Genomic DNA, 7,697 nt, shown 5'->3' on the forward strand with positions numbered 1-7,697 from the left:
ATGTCAAATAGGTTTATTCATGAGGACAATGATATTAAACTCACCCTTCACTGAGAGATAAACAGAGCTTGATCGTGATGACTCCTGTCCTCCTTCTCTCTCTCCTTCACACCTGTACCAACCCGCATCAGATGTTTCAGCTCGTTCAATAGTGAGAGTGTTTCCTTTTACAGTGTGACGTTTAGACACTTTAGTTCTGTCTTTACACCACTCATATCTCCAGTTACTGTAATAAGGTATCACACACTTCAGAATCACTCTCTCTCCAGTGAATACAGAACTGTCTGGAGTCACAGTCAGTTTAGATCTGGGTGAATCTGTTAAAAAAAAAAAAAAAAAAAAAGAACAGGTTTTTTCTTAATAAACACTATATATTCGGCCATTTAACCTATATTTTATAACATTTATTGGTCTCTGTGGTTAGTTTTCTGATCGGAGTGTTTTCTTTCTGGAGGCTTCTGGTCTGGGCTTCAGCCCTCAGACAAACACCTCTGACTCTCGTCATAGAAAGCAGAATGAAGCTCCTGCTGAAGGAGAGAGAGCTGGAAGACTCCCTCCAACTACAACCTCAAGGCGAGGAGCAACTACTGAATCTCAATCAACTTCAACAGACTGTCTTGAAGACTTCCATCAACTCTATTTAACATCATTATCTGTAAGTCAGCCTATATTTTTTATCAGTATATTTTACAATATATGTCTGTAGAATAGTCTGAATGAAGCAGTTATTTTAGGAGTCTGTGATTTAACACTTTTTAACACATTTCCGCTTGAGCTTGGGTTCCACACTGGCCATACCAAGGGCTCTTTTATGCTGCATGGCCTTTTAAACATGGTCTTTAGATAAAAATAATAAAGCAAACACACTGAATAATCCAGTCCCCCACCTTTACAAAGAGAACAAGAGAGTGACCCATGAAGAAAGGAGGAGAACACCTGCAAATTAGATAACTGAGAACAATGATCGCTTTGAGGACCAAGTGTAATTCAAGTATAAACTGTGAGAGAGTCAGATGTCCTGCCGCATTTTTGGTTTGTCTCCACCAATAACGTTTAATTTTGGCATCTCTGATTCTTCAAAGGGAGAGACAAGTTTCCCAAAGTTAAGACTAAAGCTTTGCCCACATTAAAGGTGTTTCTAACATCTCAAATGAAATGTTATTGCAATGCAGAAACCAGATTTCAGTGAGTTACTAGTTTTATGATCATGAAACTCATGTTGAGCTTCTAAGCAGAAAACGCTCCGTTTAGCTTTCTGTGAACAGAAACACTATGTTAGTGCAACGAAGCAAATGAACAGAAAGGAAAGCCCAAAGGGCTGTGAAAACCTCTTTCCCCCTCTGTTAGGAGTATAATGGTTTGTAACAAATTTAAAGAATAAAAGCTTGCCACATTTTAAAAATGTTCTAACCTCTTAAATGAAATGTTATGTGCAATGCAGAAAACCAGATAATTCAGGTGAAGGTAACTAGTTTTTTATGAATTCATGAACTCATGTTTGAGCTTCTAAGCATAAAAACGCTCAGTGTTAGCCGAACTGCTGAGAACAGAAACACTCTGTTTGGGAACTAAGCAAATGAACAGAAAGAAAGCCCAAAAGTGCTTAAAAAACTTCTTTCTCTGTTAGAGTATGCTGGTTTTTGTACAAAGTTAAGACTAAAGCTTGCCCACATTAAAAGTGTTACTAACATCTTAAATGAAATGTTATTGCAATGCAGAAACCAGATTTCACTAACAGGGAACTAGCAGGGAGTTTGTGAGCTGATGAAAGTCTATTAATTAAATCATAAAAATACAAAATGAAAATAATTTAAAAATAATGATGAAGATCTGGTGAAAAAAAAAGAATCAGATTCCAGCAAAGCATTTAAAGTGGCAGATGATTAAACTGCAGCGCACACTCATATTAAACAGAACATAATTATTCTCTGATGTGGACACTGATACAGATATTTTCTTATTGTTATTTTCTTGATGTGAACAGGTCTTAAAAAGTGAATTGTTTCAGTCCTCTGCAGATGAAAGTTGTGGCTGATACAGAAGAGTATAAGAGAAGTGTTGAGCCACAAATATTGATTTAACGGTTTTAAACAGATGTGAATTGGATCAACATTATGTTTTTAGTGAAACAGCCGCGTGTCAAAAACAACAGACCATTGATTAGATCTGAGTCATTATTAATTCTAAAGCTTCATCAGAAAACTCTTTCACTTTCGAGGACCATCAGAGACTTTCTGGACATTTCTTATCTAACTGACCTGCCTGACTTTCCTCTCATTGATTTCTTCTGCCCTGGAATCAGCGACCGTTACAATCTCCACTGATCTGTGATGATCCTCGAGGATCACCTTCACTACAGTTTCTTGGTCTCACTCGTATTAATACACATATGAGGATTGCTGATATTGATGAAACAGCTATCATGCTTTTCATGATCAATGTTATTTAACACTCAAAACACCTTTTCAAAAACTACAGAGAAGAGCTAAAGCCTACATTAAATTAAATATTTTCTGGGATTTATGATATCACATTGCATCGAACAAAGAGTGTTAGCACTATGTCTGAGACGCACTAGAGAAGGCAAGAGTGTTAGCACTATGTCAGAGACACGCTAGCTTTCCCAAATCAGACGAACTGAAGCAATCAAAAACAACAAAAGAGCAATGATATAGTTTATAGATACAGTTTTTGAACAAATATAGCGAGTCAATGATTTACCCATCACCCATTCATAAAGAGAGTCACTTGCTTGTGATTCTTGAATGAATGAATCGATTAAATGAATGATTCATTGACAAGGCAGTATACATGCTGCCACCTACTGGCGGTTTCTTAGTTACCAGTTTTCATTTTAAAGCCTATAACTTGAGTCATTTAAATCGTTTAATATTTCTCATATTCAAAACTTTATATGTTTAAACATTCATTTCATAACATCCTTAGTATGAAATACATTGAATCTCCACCTCTGAGTCTTCTCAAAAGTCTGTATCTAATCTAAATCCAGTGAGAAGAGTTCTGTGCCTTGCAAAGATGAAATGTTGATGCTGATTTCATTTGACTGGTAACTTATTCTTCTTGAATTGTATTTTATTATTTTAATAAAATGTATTGTTTAATTAACATTTTTGATACAACTTTACAATATGACATACATTTAATAAAAAAATATCAGCTGTACATTTAATAAAGTTTTAAAAAATGGGATTACAACAGTAAAAAAAATGGTAATAAAAAAAAAAAAAATCTTTAAGGAGTCAAATATTGCCATATATGGGATGGTTAATTTATTTATGTTCCTAAAAAAAAAATGAAAACGCTTCAGAGGCCTTGAGACTGTAATGGTACCTTCTAAAAACTAATTGCAAACGTTTATGCAAAGTGTATTAAATATAATCTGCACGAAATCATGCAATACTTATCCGCACTAAATAAGAAAGGTTTTGAGGGCTAAGCTAACCAGGGGCCGCTGTAGAGAGACAATTACAAGAACCCATTCTCATTTTTATTAAATCATATCTTTCATTTCACTAATCAATTTGTTTATTTATTTATTTATCTTTTTAATTTTTTATTAAAAAGATAATTGGGTAATAAAATGATGCTAATAATAATAATAAATTAGTGCAAATTCAGCAAAACAATGTATTAACAATTTATTACAAATCTATAGTGTGATTTCTTACACTGGAAATAAATTTTATTTTGCTTTTCCAAATTTGTTTATTTATTCATCAGCGGTCATAGATGTCATGAACATGGGTCTTAGTCCTCCAGTGCTGCACTCTGAGAAAACTAGCTATAGGATGAACACTCAGGATGTTTGGGGTCTCATAGTAGTGCTATTATCACCAGTGACTCATAAGATTGATGTGGAACATTGTAACATCATCCTTATAATAACTGAATGTCTACATTTAATTTTAACTTTATTTTGTTTTTAAATAGATGACTGCAGTATGTTCAATATTCTGACAAATTATGTTATAGAGGAATATTGTAATTCATTGAAAATTTTTAATTTTTTACAAGTTTAATCTTTGTATTATCATTTCATGATGAACATTTGTTTTCTCATAAAGACCATCATCCAATCATAGGAGTTACACAGTGTGGATGTTTCTTTATAGTTTCCACTTCCAGAATGTTCTTCATATTAGTTTTCTGCTTTGTGGCTGATCTCTGAAGCAAAATGACAAATTGAAAAAAAGTAATGGTTTTATGAAGCCAAAATTTCACAATGGCACGTCATGAGAAAAGGTTGAGCGATCCCCTGATTGTGAGAGTGCTTTACATAGCTTCCCTAGAAATAGCAGGATCGATATAGTCAGAATATCATCAAAAAGTTTATTTGAGGGGAACATTTATTTATTTGGACTCCATGAAAGGTTTATAACTGATAAGTAATTCAGGCAAGGGGAGTAACGCATACTAAGTATTGCAGTACAGTAACATGCTCCTTTTTGCTGTAATGCATAAGGCATACTAAATCAATTGTCAGTAAGATTTTTACTCGGTAAAAATTTTTTTTTAGTTTTTGTACAATTGCCCATAAATATTTCTACAAAGAAAAAATACTGTCAAGACCGTTTGGGATTTTCACGAATCAAAAATGCAGCAATATAAACACTATTTCTGTTCGTGTGTGGAGTCAATAACTGCGTTTGTAAATATATGATGTCTGTGTTCCCAGCGAATGAATTTATATCATCTACAAGTTTCACTTTTTGAATGGAATTAGTGAAATAAATCAACTTTTTTATGATATTCTAATTATATGACCAGCACCTGTAATTACATAAAATAACATGAAATTACAACTACATCCACTAGATGGCTGCAATGATCACTCAGTGACTCATTAGATTGATGTGGAGAAACTGAAACATCGTCATTATAATAAAACAATAACTCTTTTTCAAAGTTTAACTTTCTTTATACTAAAGTACCATTTTTTGCAGTTATGTTATAATATTCTGACAAATTATGTAACAGAGGAATCTTTTTTTATTATTTATTTTATTTTATTTTATATTTTATTTGTTTACACGTTTATGTAGCAATTTCCATGTCATTATATTTGTGTCCTCATAAACCATCATCAAGATCACCAGAGTTACACATTGTGGATTTTTTATAGTTTCCACAATTTTGATTGTATTTGTTTTCTGCTTTGTGGCTGATGTACTGACTTCATTTGACAAATTGAAAAACAGTACTGGTTTTATGAAGCATTGATTTCCATTGTGAGGTCTGAAGAGACACTGAGCATTCTGAGTGTGAGTGCCTTTTTTTTTTTTTTTTTTTGTAGACAGCTAGCAGGGATCGACAGAGTCATGAATCTGGATGTAATTTATATGAGGGGAACATTTATTTATTTTGTCATTTGGCATCGAATATTTATTATTTTAATTTTTGTATTAAACTTACAACATAAACTTCAGAAATGACTACAATAAGCTTTTTATTTTATTTTTTTTATTTAGTTATTATTTTTTTTTAACTTTTTTTTTTTTACTTTTTTTTTTAACTTTCATCATAAACTGCAGAAATAGCAGTGTTTTTGCAGCATGAGGACCTACACACACAAATGATGATGGGTGAAGATGAACAACAGCAAAATATGAACATGAATTATCAGCAAATGTGTGATGTGTGACAAATGTGTGATCCTCATGTGATCCATGTAGACAAATAAACTCCTACAACACTATTCATATCTGTTTAATAAACAGCACAATACCTTGAGTGAGTCCAGAGTGGATGAAGGACATCAGCACTAAAAGCAGAAGAAACAGATATGAATCATTTCTATTCGTTCAACACAATGCAGATCACAGAAACATGTCTAGAGTTTCAGCTGAAAGTGTTTCTCTGTTTTGATGCTCCATGAGAACCGATGGTGGATTTTCTCCATCATTTAACACACAATCACATCACAGCATGGGTCTAGAATACACTGGGAACCTGTCCCCTGACTCCCCATACTTTTATTAAAATGTAAATTTGCCTCGCGCGTGTTTTAGGTCAAGTGTGTTCAGGTTGAGTTTGTCAAGGGCCAGTGTGAAAAAGTCTAGATTTAAATTCAAAGAGACAAAATAGTTTATGCATGACCCGGTGTCTTAAAGGTATTAATTTTGCCAAGATATTTTTTCAGTAAAATATCCCAAAGACCACTAGGCTAGTGTTATATATTTTGTCCAGCTGATTACTAACAATATCTCTAATGTTTTCAACTACTTGTAAATCATGAGAAAATTCCCATTCTAACCAGTGACCGCGAGGGGCAGTGCAGTCAGCCTGTCAATGCAGCGTCAGTTACTCTTTGTTACCACCTTTAGTGGCGTGAAACCACATGACAACAGTGTCATGGACAAATCGCGGAGAGTAGTGTCTAGTGTCCATAAACCACTGACCTTGCTCAAAGCAGTTCCTTATTTACTTCTTCTTGCACGTTTTATGGTGGATTGTGTTGCTTATTTATGGAACGCAACTACTGTTTTACCGCCTGCCCCTGGTTCGCAATAAACATGACGGCTCCCGCGACCCAAGCGCATGCGGGCCAGCCAAATGACCCAGAAGAGTTTGGGACAAGAGGAGAGAGAAAGAGCGAGGATCAATGTCGGTAAGGTATTTTCTGTAGATGGAGAGAGCCCTCGCGCGTGACTTCAACTAGGAAAAGAGATGCGATCTGGCTTGTGGGCTTTACTCTCGACAGGTGAGTTGTTTTGATTTTGTATCTTTACAGAAAACGTGATGCTATTATAGCCATCAACAAGATTAGGATGATGGGGCATAGCACGCCAAGCGCTGGGCATCACATCTCTAGACCCACGCGAGGATGCGCTCTGAAGTCCATGTCCTCTGGTCGGCGTCTTTGCGTTGACTTTGTATGTAATCTACTTTCAGCGCCGTCGCTTGAACTGGCTATGTTTGCTATGTATGCTATGTATGTATATATTTGTTGAACAAGTGGTAGTCGCTTTCATATCATCTGACTAAACATTAATCAATTAAATCCATGATTTATCTTTTTTGTCTGATTGATGCCCGTCAATTGGTTGGGTAAGAAGACAACAAATCCACATCATTCCACGCCCTTCTTAGTGTCATCAAACCCAGCTGATTGTTATTGTTTTTGGTAAATTAAGCCCTCTAGTGGCGGAGTCCACTACAACCTGTACCTTTAATTGTATCCAAAATGAAGCATGTGAACATTATGGAGCGCTAAACACTCGCATGCAGTTTATATTTCATTCATACTAGAGCTGGAGTGTGCTCTCTCGGTAAGAAAGTCAAATACAGTAATTAATTGTTGGTAAGAAGACAGAAATGAGGCAATATTGATGCGCGCTTGTATCCTTCCAGCAGAAACTATCCAGCCATCGTGCTAAGCTGAATAAAAAACAGAAGCGCTTAGATTGATGAAACATGAAGACAACAAACCTGCGATTGTGACAATAAATGGTTTATGTGTGTGTGTGTCATCTTCATCTTCAACTATAATGAAAAATGCAGTGCTAATTGATTTATTATAGTATTTTAAGCGATAGAAAATATATTTTTCTGCCCTGGCCTCCTTATTAAAACAGGAAAAAGTGCATAAATCACTTATAAGTATATAAAATTATATAAACCACTCTAAAACTGTCATTAGAAAATATAGAAAAAAAAAACACAAAACACAAATGACT

The sequence above is a fragment of the Cyprinus carpio genome, chromosome B22 (genome assembly GCF_018340385.1).
Source record: "Cyprinus carpio isolate SPL01 chromosome B22, ASM1834038v1, whole genome shotgun sequence".
NCBI lineage: Eukaryota > Metazoa > Chordata > Actinopteri > Cypriniformes > Cyprinidae > Cyprinus > Cyprinus carpio.